General features: G+C 38.0%; 1 non-coding gene across 1 annotated transcript; it reads left to right on the top strand.

Moving 5' to 3' along the window:
• Positions 1 to 6,900: 6,900 nt before the first annotated feature.
• On the top strand, positions 6,901 to 6,972 carry TRNAR-UCG (transfer RNA arginine (anticodon UCG)). Its single transcript has one exon. It is a non-coding gene; the product is annotated as a tRNA-Arg (tRNA).
• Positions 6,973 to 18,336: the final 11,364 nt, after the last annotated feature.

The following is an 18,336-nucleotide window of genomic DNA, read 5'->3' as shown; positions in this document are numbered from 1 at the left end:
TAATAAGATTAATAATAATAATATTAATCTTAATAATAATAATAATAATAATAATAATAATAATAATAATAATAATAATAATAATAATAATAATAATAATATTTATATATATATTAAAAGTAGTCGAGAGATAGATAGATGAGAACTGAATCAAGCGAAACTGAAATCGATCATTTTAAAGAGATGTAATCCCACCTACCACCTCATGCGATCACATGGGAGGCAATGGAAGAAGCCATGCGATCGCATGAGCTTCTTTTTCATTTCAAATTCGCTTACTAGTCCTTGCCGACACTTATGATATACATATATATATTTATTTAATATATAATAAATTTAATCTTTAGAATTAATTAAAAATTATATTATATTCTCGTACATAGTTGATTTGTAATTTTAGCACCGATGAATTGTACGTTGATGCTCGACTTATGTGCCGGTTCCGATTTTTCGAACTTCCTTTCGTACGCTTAGAAAACTTGTACTTTACGTTTCGCTACACGTACCTTTATCAATAATTAGACTTATTTCACCAATAATTATACTCCATGAAATGTAACTTATACATTTGAATGTTTTGGTCATTTGCTTCTATACATCGATGTCTCGTTATATATACATATGATAATTTAAATCAAAACACTTTGTATCTAGTTAATATTATATTTAATCACTTTGCAATATATATATATATATATATATATATATATATATATATATATATATATATATATATATATATATATATATATATTCTCAAAGAAAAATATAATTTTGTACATATTATACAGGATTGAAATATTTATTTAATAATATCATATTTTAGTTTTTTCAAAAATATTTTATATTTCAACGTTCAATATATATAATTTAAAATCGTTTAAATAATAGAAAGTATTATTTCGTGACGTTTGCATTTCAAAGCTTAAAATTGATATAACTAGTTTATGCCCGACCGTTTATAAAAATATTTTAATAATCACAATATATTATATTTAAAATCATTTAACGAAAAAGATTATAGTAGTAGTAGTTGTTATATCATAAAATATTTTTAATAATAAAAGTCTATTATATCGAAAAACCATTTCGTTTAAGAAAGTAAAATCATATATGAATCATAACATGTTTCAAGTTTTTAACCTACAGTTTATTCATGAATCGTAGGGTCAAGTCTAAAGGATAATCAAACGTATGAAATCATCCTAAAACCATTCATGAATTGTAGTGTGTATGCAGTGTGTTAAGCAGTGTGTATGTGTTTGTGTTTGAAGTTTGTTTGCAGTGTGTATGTGTATATGCTAGTGTTGTGTATATATATATAGAAGAAGTGAAGAAGCCAACCGTGCAATTCAAATTCAAACGTAAACCTGCAAATTCAAACGCAATTCAAACCGTGATGCTTTTCGTCGATCAACGACATTTTCGAGTGCGGGGTGCAACGGAGGAGGCAACGACACGACGCTAATATCGGCGCCGTTGTTTTATGGGGTCCAACGGCGGACCAACGACTAACCGATAAGATGGTCTAATTCGGGTTCACAAGTATTTGATAGGTATGTGGTAATTTACTAATTGTTGTAAGGGTTGTTACTTGTTTGCTAGTCACTGTGGTTGTTGTTGTGTTGGTCATTTGGTGTTGTTGTACAGAGTATTTTGCTAGGTTCCAGCTAGTTGTTTGTTTTGTTATTTTATAGTAACCTATAAAAAATACTTAATATTTATTTAAATTTAAATCCTTGTAAAAATAAGTAATCGAAGCAAGTGAAGTACAGACACTTAAAATAGGAAGCATATGATCATCGTTGCTACCTTATATTGCCATATGATATGGTCATCTCAACTTAAAAGATCATGTGCGAAAATAAAAATGAACCTTCAATACGAAAAAAATTCTCAACACAGTCGTATCTAAGCTTTTTTTATTTTTTATATATGTTCTCGAACTATAATTAAACTATTATTTCAATAAAATTATCTTCTTAGCATTTTTTAAACAAAGTCGTTGATTAAGTCTTTATGTAAAGATATACAGAATATCTACTAAAATTTTGTAGCCCTATTAAATTTATTGTAAGTATCGAGCCCTACAGTTCGCTATTTTGCAACTGCCAGAAGTATGAATGACAATGGATGTCCGATCCATTGGATATCCATCCGATCCATTTAAATGAATATGGATGATCTAAATGAATATGGATATGAATGATATAAAAAATTGTTGGATCAGATATGAATGTCAATTTATCATTAATGGATATATCAATATATCAGCCGAAATACATATATATACATATAAATAAATAAATAAATAAATAAATAAATAAATAAATAAATAAATATATATATATATATATATATATATATATATATATATATATATATATATATATATATATATATATATATATATATATATATATATATATATAGGCAGGATCAATAGGTAAGTAACCAATCGGGGGGAAGCAAATTTTTTTTCTTCGTTTTTTCGGAATTTTTTTTTCGGCATCAAGATCACACGAAAATATGAACATTTAGAAGAGACATTTCGTGATGAATGTTATTATTTATGCGGAAAAACGATCGACAAAAATAACATTAAAGATAATATTGTTCGTGAAGAATATGAACGTTTTTTTTCTTCATGTTTTGTGAAGTAAAATTTAGCCCGATTTAGAGTTTAGGGTTTAGGGTTTGGTGTTTTGGGTTTATTCCATAAACCCAAAACACCAAACCCTAATCCCTAAACCCTAAACTCTAAACCGTTCGTGTTAAAAACTCAATCTAAATTCTAAATCTAAACCCTAAATCTAAACCCTAAACCCTAAATTTCTAAACCCTAATATCTAAACCCTATAAACCCTAATGTCTAAACCCCAATATCTAAACCCCAATAGCTAAAACCTCAACATACGCTCGAAAAACACGATAATTGTTATATATTACTTCTTCGAGCGTTTTTCCGCCAAAATAAAAACATTTATCACAAAGTGTCTCTACTAAATGTTCATATTTTCATTCTATCTATAATGTTCGTGAACAAAGTTTTTTCAAAAAACAAAAAAAACAGTTTTTGCTTCCCCCGCTTCCTCCCGATTGGTTACTTCCCTTTTGATCCTACCAATATATATATATATATATATATATATATATATATATATATATATATATATATATATATATATAATAGAGAGGACCAATCTATAGCTAAGCACTAAATGAGGTACAAACTGGATAAGTGAATATTTGTCTCATATTTTAGAAATTTCAATTTTATACTAAAAAACGCGGAGGGTATTTTGGTTATTTTCATAATTTAATTTTCATATCTCTTTTTTTATCAGCCTTTGAAAATCCATTGTCCCCAATTTTCATAAACCCTAAATTATAAACGAATTGATCACGTTGTTCTAAATTCAGTTCGTTCTTATTTCAATATTTGATTCAACTTTTTATACCTAATTGATTCATCTAAGATTCAATCGATCGATTGATTGATTCATCAATCTGTTAATTTGAATCGAATCGAATCGAATCGAATCGAATCACACAAATGTCTGTGAAAATGGTAAATAAAGAAGAACTACTCGTTCGCTACGTCGGAATCTCGTGTTTTTAGTCATTTTCGCCGGAATAATGTCCGGCCTTACGCTAGGGTTAATGTCTTTAGGTCTAGTTGAACTTGAAATCCTTCAACGTAGCGGTACACCTACTGAAAAAAAACAAGCAGGTTCATATTATCCTTAGATTTATTATCAGAATTATTATCATTTCACATTCAATTGAATCTTACATATAGATAGATTTATGTAGATATAGATTCAGCTAATACTATTAGCAAGTGATTGTATTGTTGACTTTGATAATAGTATTTAATTTATGTTTTAGGTGTTTGAGTTTTTAGGCTAATTTGGTTTTGCGTTAAATGCTTATTATTATGCACTCACATTGCTAGGTAAAGCTACTTATGGTTAATTGGATTATTGTATTCTAATGGCTCATTACAAACAATGTCTGCATATTTTCTGTTACACATAATTGAAGAAGCTGACTTTTTATCCACCTTATGTTTTCATGTTTTTTTTTGTTTTTGTTTTAGGGAGCTGTAATTATCTATGATATGAATATTATCAATATCGTTGAATGACAACGTATTATATTTTTCTAAAAAGTATTGACTATGATATGTACTACCTCAGTGCTAAGTTAAAATGGAAATATAATTGTTCTTTGTTAATATTATATAATCTTGATTACAACAAGATGGATATGTGATATCCCTGAAGTAGTAAAAATTGATCATGAAAAGCTTTTTGTTCTGTCTTTGTTCAGGCTAAAATGTATTAAAATGTTCTATGCTATATCATTGTCTTCAGGTGTCATATTTTCAATTGTTCAGAAACAACACCAACTTCTTGTAACATTGCTCCTATGCAATGCAGCTGCAATGGAGGTAATATATTTTGACCCAAATGGTTGGATCTTGGGGTCTACGACTACTGTAGAAAATGTGGAGTTAAGTAGCAATTATGTAGTATATTGAGAGCCAAATGCATGAATCTTGAGTTGTGGTTTTGTGTTGCCAAGTAGTTGTTGCTATACTTGTTTGAGTAGTAGTCTAAACAGCTGCTGATGTTGAGCCCCCCATAGTCATAAAGTGGACGAAAGTAACGGTGTGTTGAGTGAAATGGAGTATTTAACGAATATATTGTCGTCTAATCGAGTTTATGATGTTGCGATTGAATCTCCTTTATCACTTGCGCCCTAACTCTCGGAACGGTTAGGAGTAAATGTTTGGCTTATGAGAGAAGATCTTCAAGCAACTTTTGATATAAATCGTTTTTTAAATATTATCAGTCTTGTTTTGTATTTCTAATCTGTTTTTATGGTTTATTATTTGGAATGTAGAGTCTTGGGATTTAACCAACTTTACCGGGAAGAGGAAGCACGATGACGTATGTTACGCGGCACATGACCAATAGTTTCCCAAAAACATCTCCAGGTTTGTATGTTTTTTCTAATTTAGGTTGTTAACTAATAATAACAGACGTTGCAATAAATTAAAGATAAAAAGCCTTGTTCTAACATGGATCTTGCAAACATTAAACGACTCTGTCATTTTGGCAGACTTTTGACTCGTTAAGAATTAAACATACACCAAAGTAGTCGACTAGTAATTAACAACTTAGCTGAAATTACGATATTGATGTCGAAATAGCGCATGCGTGGCAAGCGTACGTATATATCACTTTGAGGATATCTTTTGAGCAGCGTGTTTCGTAGAAGAAAATAAATGGTTGTTAGGGATACCTAAAAAAGTCAAAGAAATGAAGAAAAGCCCGCATGTGCCACATGAGTCAAGAAACTGCTATCAGATGTTTGCAAAGATGGAAGGTGTGAGGATAAGAAGTATTCATGGAGATTCGGTGGGCGTTCATGACATGGTTGCTAGGTCATGGAAAAATCTCTCCGATGATGACAAACAGGTACAACCTACAATTCTTACTTTACCATCATCATAAAAACTACCAGAGGTAAAATGGGCGGGCTGAGATGGATAAACTGAAGATTCATTTAGGGAGTGTATATGGGGAGTATATAGTCCATGTCAAAATGGGTAATAGTTGTTACAAGTGTAGATGGGTGGACAAATTGTGGTGTACTCACTTCTAAAAGCTTATTGGTTACTCCCTCCGTTCCCGAAGGAATAAGTGTTAGAAATTTTTATTTAATTTAATACAGTGTTTGATAAATTTCTGTTTTTAATAAAAGTAAGTTTGACTAAACTGATTTAAGAAATAAATAATAATAAATTTCATCCGTTTTGTTTGTTAGCAGTAACGTACCACTCAAATTGACCAAAAGTACCACTCAAATTGACCAATTTACAAAAAGTAACTGAGTTAAAATTTCCACATTTAGGGACATAAGTAGCTCCCTCATAGTCATACATGGAGTTTGGAATGGTGTTGCGGTTTTTTTTGGTATAAAAGCGGAATATATTAGTAGTATTTCTTTTGTCATTAACTTTTATAATCCTTTTTTTGGTATAAGGTGAATACAGAGTAGTATTTCTTTTGTCATTAACTTTTTAACCCCTTTTTTGGTAAAAAGGGGAATACAGAGTAGTATTTATTTTGTCGTTTATCATTTTTTTTTATCATTCATCTTGTGTTTAATCATTCATCACCTACTTTTTATTATTCATCTTCTTTTTTTATCATTCATCACCTTCTTTTTTATCATTCATCACCTTATATTTATCTTTCATCACCTCCCTTTTTTTTTTTTTTTTTTTTTTTTTATCATTCATCATGTTTTTTTTATCATTCTTCACCTCATTTTTTTGCAAATCTTTTATCATTCATTATATCCTTTTTTTTTATCCTTTATTAAATCTTTTTTTATCATTGACCCCTTTTTTTTTATCATGCATCACCTAATTTTTTATCATTCATCACCTCCTTTTTATCATTCATCACCTCATTTTTATCATTCATCTTTTTTTTTTTTTTTTATCATTCATCACATTATTTTGTCATTCTTCGTTTATCATTCATCAGCTATCTTTATCATCTTTATCATTCACTGGTATTTTTATCATTCATCGGATATTTTTATCATTCATCAGGTACTTTTTATCGTTCATCACGTTCTTTTATCATTAATCATTTATCATTCATCATCTACTTTTATCATTCATTTGATATTTTTTTTAATCAATTATCGGGTATTTTGATGAATGATAAATGCTTGATGAATTATACTGTTTTTTGATAAATGAGAAGTGTTTGATGAATGATAACATTATGATGAATGATAAAGGTATTCTGATAAAAGATAAGTGCTTTTTATATGAATGACAACAATTAGATAAATGATAATTGTTTGATAATTGGGCATTTGGTCTAGTGGTATGATTCTCGCTTTCGGTGCGAGAGGTCCCGAGTTCGATTCTCGGAATGCTCTATTCTTTTTTATAAAACTAATCATATTATATCATCTATTTGAAATTCCACTACTTTTGTAATTATATTAAAATGTTTGATGATATAAAATATTTTAATGCAAGATAATCATTTTGTGATGAATGATTATTGTTTTCTTATGAATAATAACTGATTTTTAAAAAATGATAACTATTTGACGAAAAATAATTTAGATGAATGATAATTTTTTCTAATGAATGATAAATGTTTGATGAATGATAATTGTCTGATGAAATGATAACTATTTGATGAATGATAATTGTTTTCCGATGAATGTTAAATGTTTTTCGACAAATGATAATTATTTTTCAAGGAATGATAATTATTTTTCAAGGAATGATAAATGTTTTTCGATGAATGATAAACGTTTTTCGATGAATGATAAATGTTTGATGAATGATAAATATTTTTCGATGAATGATAATTGTCTGATTATAATTGTTTTTTGATGAATGATAAATGTTTTTCGATAAATGATAAATCTTTTTCTGATGGTTGGGGTGTTTGGTGGAGGTGGTTAGTTGTGGTGGTTAGTGGTTGGGGGGGGGGGATGGTGGTGGTGGTGGTTGATGGTGGTTGATGGTCGTGGGTGGTGGTGGTTGGTGGTGGGTGGTGGTCGTGGTGGTGGGTGACGGTGGTTGGTGGTGTTGATTGATGGTGCTAGTTGGTGATGGTGGTGGGTGGTGGTTGATGGTGGTGGTGGTGGTGGTTGATGGTGGTGGGTGGTGGTGGTTGATGGTGGTGGGTGGTGATGGTGGTGGGTGGGGGTTGGTGGTGGTGGGTAGTGGGGTAGTTAATGGTGGTGGTGGTGGTGGGTGGGTGGTGGTGGGTGGGTGGTGGTTGGTGGTGGGTGGTGGTGGTTCATGGTGGTAGGTGGCAGGTGGTGGTTGGTGGTGGTGGTGGTGGTCGGGTGGTGGGGGTGGTGGGTGGTGGTTAATGGTGGGGGTTGGCGTTGGTGGGTGGTGGTGGTTGGTGGTGGTGGGTGGTGGGCGGTGGTTGATGGTGGGGGTTGGTGGTGGGTGGTGGTGGTGGTGGTGGTGGTGGGTAGTGGTGGCGGGTAGTGGGTGGTGGTGGTGGCGGGTAGGGGGTGGTGGTGGGTGGTGGTTGGTGGTGGTGGGTAGTGGTGATGGGTGGTGGTGGTGGTGGTGGGTGGTGGTTGATGGTGGTGGTAGGTGGTGGTGGGTGGTTGGTGGTTGGTGAGTGGTGGTGGTGGTTGTGATGGTTGGTGGTGGTTGATGATCGTGGTTAGTGGTGGTTGGTAATGGTGGTGGTGGGTGGTGGTCGTGGTGGTGGGTGGCGGTGGTTGGTGGTGGGTATTAATGGTGCTGGTGGTTGATGGTGGTGGGTGTTGGTGGTGGTGGGTGGTGGTTGCTGGTGGTTGGTGATGGTGGTGGTGGTGGTGGTTAATGGTGGTGGGTGGTGGTTGGTAATGGGTGTAGTGGTGGTGGGCGGTGGTTAGTGGTGGTGGGCGGTGGTGGGTGGTGGTGGGTAGTGGGGTGGTTAATGGTGGTGGTGGTAGGTGGTGGGTGGTGGTGGTGGTGGGTGGTTGATGGTGGTAGGTGGTGGTGGGGGGTGGGGGTGGCGGGTAGGGGGTGGTGGTGGGTGGTAGGGGTGGTGGTGGTTGGTGGTGGGTGGTGGTGATGGGTGGTGGTGGTGGTTGGTGGTGGTGGTAGGTGGTGGTTGATGGTGGTGGTAGGTGGTGGTTGTTGGTGGTGGGTGGTTGGTGAGTGGTGGTGGTGGTTGTGATGGTTGGTGGTGGTTGATGGTCGTGGTTGGTGGTGGTTGGTAGTGGTGGGTGGTGGTCGTGGTGGTGGGTTTTAATGGTGCTGGTGGTTGATGGTGGTGGGTGATGGTGGTTGATGGTGGTTGCTGGTGGTTGGTGATGGTGGTGGTGGTGGTTAATGGAGGTGGGCGGTGGTTGGTGGTGGTGGGTAGTGGGGTGGTTAATGGTGGTTGGTGGTGGTAGGTGGTGGTGGGTGGTGGTGGTGAGTGGTTGATGGTGGTAGGTGGTGGTTGGTGGTGGTTGGTGGTGGTGGTGGGTGGTGGGTGGTGGTGGTCGGGTGGGGGTTGGTGGTGGTGGGGGTGGTGGTGGGGGTGGTGGGTGGTGGTGGTGGTGGGTGGTGGTGGGGGTTGGTGGTGGTGGGTGGTTGGGGGTGGTGGGGGGTGGTGGTGGTGGGTAGTGGTGGTGGGGTGGTGGTGGTGGGTAGTAGGTGATGGTGGTGGTGGGTGGTTGTTGGTGGTGGGTGGTGGTGGTAGTGGTGGTAGGTAGTGGTGGTGGTGGTTGATGGTAATAGGTGATGGTGGTAGTGGTTAGTAGTGGTGGTGGGTGGTAGTGGTTGGTGGTGGGTGTTAGTGGTGGTGGTGGGTGGTGGTTAGTGGTGGTTGTGGTGGATGGTGGTAGGTGATGGGTGGTGGTGGTGGGTGGTGGTGGTGGGTGGTGCTTGATGGTGGTGGTTGCTGGTGGGTGGTTGTTGTTGGTGGTGGTTGATGGTGGTGAGTGGTGGTGGCGGCTGGTGGTGGTGGTTGGTAGTGGTGGCTGGTGGTGGTGGTTGGTAGTGGTGGTGGTTGGTGGTTTGTGGTGGTGGTGGGGGTGGCGGGGGTGTGGGTGGTGGTGGTGGTTGGTGGGTTGTGATGAAGGTGGTTCATAATATATAATAAGTTAACTTTAATTTTTATTAATTATAATTTTTAAAATGACTTTTTTACCCTATATGCATTTTAAGCAAGGGAATTGATTCGTACACCACCTCAAATTTGTCATACACCACCAAATAAATTATTTGGACATTTATACCCTTCATTTGGTGGTGTATGACAAATTTGATAGTGTAAAAGAAAGGGTAAAAATGTCATACACCACCAAATAAATTATTTGGACATTTATACCTTTCATTTGGTGGTGTATGACAAATTTGATAGTGTAAAAGAAAGGTTAAAAATGTCTAAAAAATTAATTTGGTGGTGTATGGCAAATTTGAAGCGGTGTACGGATCAACCCCTTTTAAGCAAAATTGAAATTTTATGATATTTTGTGGTCTATATTTGCTTATCCGATTTGTACTCATTTTAAGCTTAGTCACGGATCGTGCCCCCTATATATATCCCTATATATATATATATATATATATATATATATATATATATATATATATATATATATATATATATATATATATATATATGGATTATGAAGATAAAATGCAAAAATTGTATTTAATTTATATTTATATATTCTATATAAATTTCATATTTTTGTTAAAATATCTTTTGTTAAAAATATCTTTAGAAAAAATTAACATTCAACTGGATATCTCATAGCACGCTTAAATCAACAAATAATATGTGACATCTGAAGACTACTATGTGTCACGGACTTATCTCGATAAGCTCACGTGCGGCACTTAGTCTCTACTAAGTCAACCTTACTCGGACTTTATAACGATTCAAGTAACAAAAAGAGAAAATATTATAGAACAAGTGGAATTGAAGAAAATACTTATATTGCTTGAGAATGCTTTACAAGAGAGAATGTTTGAGATTTGAGGTGTGGTGTGTCAAATGAGACCACCCCTATTTATACTACTTCTAACACAAAATGGATGGTTAAGATTAATCTAAATCAATGGTTAGGATCTAAGTACTAGAAACTTCAAGTATATACATGGAGATAGATATTTTCATGAACATTCCATATCATTCCATGGAAGAACTCATGGGAAAGTTCTAGGGAGCTTTCATGATGTTCTTGGGCCTTCCATGAAGTTTTTGAGTTAAAACCCTTAATTGGGTCATAATCTTAGTGGGTTGGGCCACAAACTTATTGGGTTGTGACATTCTCCCCCACCTAAGCTCGCGACGTCCTCGTCGTGTGATCCTCGTGATACTTCTTGATTTTGTCTGTGAACTGCCACAATAAGTCTTCGGCTTCCCAGCTTGCTTCACTATCGGGCAAGTTACGCCACTTAACCAGGTATTCTCTATAGCTCGGCACACCTCGTCTCCGTACCGTTCGATGCAACAAGATATCTTCCACTTCACGATCGAACGAAGTCGCAACTGCCATTGGTGCTCGTTTGGAAACTCCTCGTTCTGGGTCTTCCTCGTCCCCATGATAAGGTTTTAGAAAACTTACGTGGAAGACTGGATGAATCTTTAACTTGGGCGGTAGTTGAACTCGATAAGATACGTTCCCAACACGTCCAATTACCGGGAATGGGCCTTCATATCTCCGGATCAATCCTTTGTGCACCTTCCTAAATGTTTTGAATTGTTGAGGTAAAAGCTTCACCATCACCTGGTCCCCAACTTTGAACTCAACATGTCGTCTTTTCTCATCCGCCCATCTCTTCATTTTCTTGGCCGCCTTATCTAGTGATGCTCGCGCCAAGTCGGCTTGTTCGTGCCACTCCTTCATCGTTCTATAAGCGGCTGGGCTGCTTCCATCATATGAAGCGGCCAAAGCATTCGGGGTCAATGGTTGGCGTCCTGTCACCAACTCAAAAGGACTCTTCCCCGTGGACTCACTCCTTTGCATGTTATAAGAGAACTGAGCAATATCAAGAAGCTTAGCCCAGTCATGTTGATTTGCACTTACATAGTGTCGAAGATAGAGCTCCAATAGTGCATTCACCCTTTCCGTCTGTCCGTCTGTTTGGGGATGAAAACTCGTGGAGAAATTCAAGTCCGTCCCCATGATCTTGAACAACTCCGTCCAAAAATGCCCTGTGAACCTAGGATCTCGATCACTTACTATCACATGCGGTATCCCCCAATACTTCACCACATTCTTGAAAAATAGTTTTGCGGTTTCATCCGCGGTAACTTCGGATGATGCGGCTATGAAGGTACCATACTTAGAAAACCGGTCTACCACGACTATAATACTCCCACACCCTTCCGACTTAGGTAAGCAAGTAATGAAGTCCATGGAAACACTCTCCCATGGTCCTTTCGGTGTAGGTAGCGGCTGTAATAGTCCTCCTGGTTGGCGTTGCTCTATCTTATCTTGTTGGCATATTAGGCATGTTCGCACGTACGTCTCTACGTCGTCTTCCATCCTTGGCCAATAATAAGTGCCTTCTACTAATGCCAGTGTCCTCTTGATACCTGGATGACCAGCCCACTTTGAATCATGACACTCCTTCAAGATTGTCCGTCTAAGATCACCCCACTTAGGCACATATAACCGGTCTCCTTTGGTGAATAATAGATCACCCTTGAGCCAAAACCTTCGCGTTTTCCCATCTCGAGCCAATCCAACAAGGTTTTTGGCTATAGGATCATGCTCTAATCCCTCCTTTATACGATCTTGAAGGAAGAATTGTGGTTTTGTGATCGCTGCAAACTCCGCCTTACGACTTAGGGCATCAGCTACCACATTGGCCTTCCCAGGCTTATACTCCAACACATAGTCAAATTCGGCTAGGAAGTCTTGCCAACGAGCTTGTTTGGGACTCAACTTCTTTTGGGTTTGAAAATAACTCGTTGCCACATTATCCGTCTTGATCACGAACCTTGATCCCAAAAGATAATGCCTCCATGTCCTCAAACAATGAACCACCGCCATCATCTCCTTCTCCTGCACAGTGTACTTCCTTTCCGCCTCGTTAAGTTTCCGGCTTTCGAATGCGATCGGGTGACCCTCTTGCATTAGAACTCCTCCAATAGCAAAGTCCGATGCGTCTGTGTGTAACTCGAACGGAATGGTCACATCCGGAAGTCTCAACACCGGTTCTTCCATGACCGCTCCTTTCAACTCTTCAAATGCTGCTTGACATGTCTCATCCCACAACCAAGCTTTGTTCTTCTTTAACAATTCTGTCAATGGAGCCGCTTTCGCCGAGTATCCCTTGATAAAACGACGATAGTAGTTTACTAAACCAAGGAAAGATCGTAAATCAGTAACCTTGGTTGGTGCCTCCCACTCTTGGATTGCCTTGATCTTAGCCCCGTCCATCAGCAACTTCCCATCTTTTATTCGATGTCCAAGAAATTCCACCTCTTTTAATCCAAATGAGCATTTCTCTAGTTTCACATACAACTCATTATCCCTTAGTACTTGGAAAACTTGTTTCAAGTGCCTCACATGATCTCCCATGGTGTCGCTATATACGACTATGTCATCTAAGTACACCACGACAAACTTGTCGAGGAACGGGTGGAATAATTTGTTCATCAAAGTACAAAATGTGGCAGGGGCATTGGTTAAACCAAAGGGCATGACTAGGAATTCATAAGCACCATACCTCGTCACGCATGTGGTCTTAGCCTCATCTCCTTCGGCAATTCGGACTTGATAATATCCCGATCTCAAGTCTAACTTGGAGAAGTATCTCGCCTTCCCAAGTTGATCGAACAAATCAGCAATAAGTGGGATTGGGTATTTGTTCTTGATAGTTACCTTGTTAAGTGCCCGGTAATCTATACACATCCGCAAGGACCCATCCTTCTTTCTTTGAAATAGTACCGGAGTACCATACGGGGATTTTGACGGTCGGATGTATCCCGCATCCAGCAACTCCTTGAGTTGTCTTCGCAACTCCTCCAACTCGGGTGGTGGCATTCGGTATGGGGCTTTGGAAGGTGGTTTTGATCCCGGCTCCAACTCGATCGCATGGTCAACCTCCCTCCTAGGTGGTAACTTCTTTGGTAACTCCTTGGGCATGACATCCTTGAACTCATCGAGGACCTTCTCAATTTCCTTGGGTACCTCTAGTTTTCCCTTATCTTCGACCGTCTCTTGCTTTGCTACCGCTAAATAGCATGTCTCATTCTTGTTGTACCCCTTTTTGAATTGCATGGCCGAAAGTGACTTGGATGCACTCTTGCTTCCACGTTCGGTTGACACCATACAAGTCTTCTCACCATCCAAGATACACAGTGAATTAGCAAACGGCATAGGGAAACCGCGTACCTTATCTAGGAACTCCATCCCAAGTACTAACTTGAAGTCGTCCATAGGCACGATTGAGAGATCAATCATTCCTTCCCATTCTCCAATCTTCACATATACGTCTTTAGCCACCCCACTAATCGGTCTGGCACTCGTGTTCACCGTCTTCATCATGCCACTCTCTTTTGTTTCCTTAAGTCCTAGCCTTTTGGCTTCATCGGTGGAGATAAAGTTATGAGTTGCTCCCGTATCCACCAAAGCTCGTACCCGATCTCCACAAATGTTAATATCTACGAATTGGAGTCCTTTAGCCACTACCTTGGGTATCTCCGTCTTGACCTTGATTGCGTTGAGGATATGCATTGATCCTATGCACCGCTCCTCATCCTGACAACCCGCCTTTTGAGCTTCCATAGCATGAAGGCTAGCTTTCTTCGGACAATCTCGGGCTCTATGCGGTCCATCACATATGAAACATCCATCATTCTTGTAAGAAGTTTTTATGCTCTTGTTATTCTCGGTTGGTGGCTTACGTGTATTATCATTCATTGATTGGGCGGGCTTATCTCCCCCACCTTTCTCATGGCTCACCCTTTTATCTTTTGACTTGAACGAATCTTTCATATTAGCATGGTCGACTAATGCCTCCGCTTGAGCAATTGCGGTGGCAAGGTCTTGGACTCCTCGTCTCTCCAACTCCGTTTTAGCCCATGGTTGCAAACCATCGAGAAAATAGAAGAGAAGAATATCATCGGGAATATCTGGGACCTCCAGGCTAAGGTTCGTGAATTCTTTAATATACTCCCGAATCGTCCCGGAATGATGTAATTTACGTAGACGACTCATCGCATCCTTTTGAGCATTCTTGGGGTAGAATTGATTCTTAAGTTCAGTAAGGAAATCATCCCAAGTATCAATAGTAACCGTACCTTTCTCGATATCTCCATATCGACGACACCACCATAACGCTGCGGTATCCTTCAGGTAACGGGTTGCCGTCTTGATCTTCATTGCATCATCCACTACGTTGAATCCCTCCAAGTATTGTTCCATCTCCCATATAAAATCATCAACCGCTCGGGCTTCCCGCTTCCCCACGAACGGTGACGGCTTGGGAACGTCCACCTTCAGAGCATTGCATCCAGTGTTGCCACCCCCACTAGCCATGAATCTCAAACAAGAGTTCATGTTGGTTTGTAAATCCACGAGGCGTTGGTGAATAGTGGAGACCTCCCCCTCCATTTCGCCTCGCAACTTCGTAATCTCACCCATGAGCATACCCCTTAAGTCATGGATCTCACGTCGCATGTCAACGTCTAGCACGTTGATTGCACTCTTGCAATCATCTTTCAATTCGTCAAAGTCCCCGTCCAAACCATCCAAACGTTGGTGGACGTCTCCGACCTTTGCTTTCACGTCGTCCATGGATGTCTCTACATCCATGATCCTCTTGTCCAAGTTTGCGACAAAGTCTTTGGACGTACCTCGGTTCTTCTTGGCTCCTTGGCGAGTCTCTACCCGACCACGAGTCTCATCACCCATCACACCACTTGTTGCGCTCACATTCTTCTCGGTCTCGGTTGCCATCTCCTTGAATCGACCTTGCTCTTGATACCAAATGTCACGGACTTATCTCGATAAGCTCACGTGCGGCACTTAGTCTCTACTAAGTCAACCTTACTCGGACTTTATAACGATTCAAGTAACAAAAAGAGAAAATATTATAGAACAAGTGGAATTGAAGAAAATACTTATATTGCTTGAGAATGCTTTACAAGAGAGAATGTTTGAGATTTGAGGTGTGGTGTGTCAAATGAGACCACCCCTATTTATACTACTTCTAACACAAAATGGATGGCTAAGATTAATCTAAATCAATGGTTAGGATCTAAGTACTAGAAACTTCAAGTATATACATGGAGATAGATATTTCCATGAACATTCCATACCATTCCATGGAAGAACTCATGGGAAAGTTCTAGGGAGCTTCAATGATGTTCTTGGGCCTTCCATGAAGTTTTTGGGTTAAAACCCTTAATTGGGTCATAATCTTAGTGGGTTGGGCCACAAACTTATTGGGTTGTGACATATGCCATCTGATATATCTACTAAAAAGGTAATCTAAATATAAACCCTAATTTAAAATGAGGCTTCTTTCCTATCTTAACAGAGCTTTCAATGGCTTTCCAGCTTCTTATAAGCTTCTCATCGTCTTCTCACTCAGGTTATATATTTCGGCTTCACATTCACATTCTAATTTTAAATTTATTTATTTTATTTCAACTGTTATTTTCAAAATTGATTGATATACTGGATATGAAACTTCATGATCAGAATTTCTAGGAGAAGGTAGCTATTTTTGATTGAGAGTTGGTATCTGTTACTAAAATTTTTAACTACATCAGTTGATTGTTAATTTGTAGCGTACTGGCGCACCTAGTAGTGTTCGTGTACTATCTTGTTTACCCATTAGAAATATGCGTTTCATGTAAAATTTGAATTTTGATTCATTTGTCAAAATTCCACGCAAATGTTGGAAGTTGATGTGTGATAATAGTACAATTTTGACGTATATGTTTGATTTTTTATTATGGTGAAAAAACCTTTTTTTGGTCTTTGTTTTGGTGAACAGAGCTAAGGAATTTAACGACTGACATTAGCTAATTAAATAATTCCAGTCGTGTATACCAATATTAGAGATGGTCGTATGCGTGGATCCACTTCATCTGTTACTCATACTCGCAGATTTCATTCGTAAACCTGCAGATCATAAGGCATGCAGGGAAAAAAGGAAGGTTTTAGCTATCGATGAATGGCTAAGAGTGAAGAATGCGAAGGTATTTATGCAATCGGTGATTGAGCCACCATTGGTTAGCGTAGAATCATGGTATTTACAGTAGTGAGTATTATTGAATATTCATTTTGATAATGTTTTGCTACTTATCTCTTGCGCAAACTTCTGTAGGAAGATATTGGTGACAAGGATAATTCGGGTACCCTTACAGTGGAAGAATTTCATGATATTAATGACGACGTACTAATTCGTTATCCCCAACTCGATCTCCATTTAAAAGATAATAATCTTTCGAGAGTCTTAAATGACGTAGAAGGAAACGTGAGGAATGAAGTCGACATCGAGGGATTTAAGTTAGTTCTTTCACTGGTAATTTTGCAAATGAAAAGTCTCCCTGCAATAGCTCCAGGTACTAATTTCTTATTTGACCCCTTTTTATGACATGTAAGCTTTTCGGATCGTTTGTTTAGGTGGAGACTGGGGTTTGGTTGGTCGTAGCACACAATGGCTGTGGTATTCTGTTTATACTACCTAATCAATCTTTTTATTCTTTGCATTCATCTTTGCTTGCTCTTTCTGTCATATTTTATGGGTCTGATATTCGTTCGATATAAGATCCATACTCTGAAATGAATAAAAGTGAATTGGTCATCTTGATCATGTCAGTTCAGGCTCATTCATGTGTGTCCAGTGGTCCACCATAGTTGTACAAGTCCCTTTACTAGGACGACTTGTCGGGATTTTGAAGTAGCGTTTTGGCCGGGGGAGCTTGAGTCAAATGTGCAATAGTTTAGAGGTAAAAGATGTAAGTCTTCAGGAGTAAAAGGTGCAAGTCTTCAGGGGTAAAAGTTGTAACTTCAGGGGCTAAAATGTAACTCCCCAAATTTATTGTATAATAATGACTAAATAAAACTCACTGCACCCAAAGTAGTCTGACTAGTCCCCCTACAATTCGCCTTGGCCAATTTTATTGGGTTAAAGTTGTCAAAAGTCATATTTATTGATTCAAAGTGGATTTATTCAGTTGAAAATAAGTCAGAATAGGTTAAATACACTCAAAGTTTGGTCAACGTCCACTAGTCCCCGACCTGGTTGATTACTACGTAGTAGGTCTCGACCGGCTAGGCCCCCGACTAGCTACTTTTACAACCTTGTGTCCACAGTGGATCTGTTTTATTTCTATAATTTTGATGTATAAATTATCCTTTTTGTTTTTTTTTCTTCTCTGATTTCAGTAAGCAAGTAAGCTGGAGAACGAGGGTCCTAGATGTATTTGATTGGACCAGGAGATTCATCTTTGGTAGAGACTCAAGTCGAATTTAAGGTGCTGTTTGTTTTTTAAGATATTTTTGTCTGAAAATCTGCGAACCACGTCTATAGAGAAGATGTGATCCGAAGGTCTGTAAGCTGAAAACAGAAGACTGTTTGTTTTTTAGTCTGCAAAAGTCAATCTTATTCTGAATTAATACAATTATGACGTTTTAACGAATAGTTAACAATTAACCAATATAAAATTACAACATTTATTTTACATTTACGTATATAATTAAATAAATCTAGTGAGTCATAAATAAATAATTAAAGACGAGATGAAGTAGAATAACTTAACTTATTTATAATTTATATTTATAGTTTATTTATTTATAATTATAAAGGAT

This window comes from Rutidosis leptorrhynchoides, chromosome 9, assembly GCF_046630445.1.
Source record: "Rutidosis leptorrhynchoides isolate AG116_Rl617_1_P2 chromosome 9, CSIRO_AGI_Rlap_v1, whole genome shotgun sequence".
Classification (NCBI taxonomy): Eukaryota; Viridiplantae; Streptophyta; class Magnoliopsida; order Asterales; family Asteraceae; genus Rutidosis; species Rutidosis leptorrhynchoides.
Note: the sequence above shows the minus strand (reverse complement) of the source record. Positions and strands in the feature narration are given on the sequence as shown.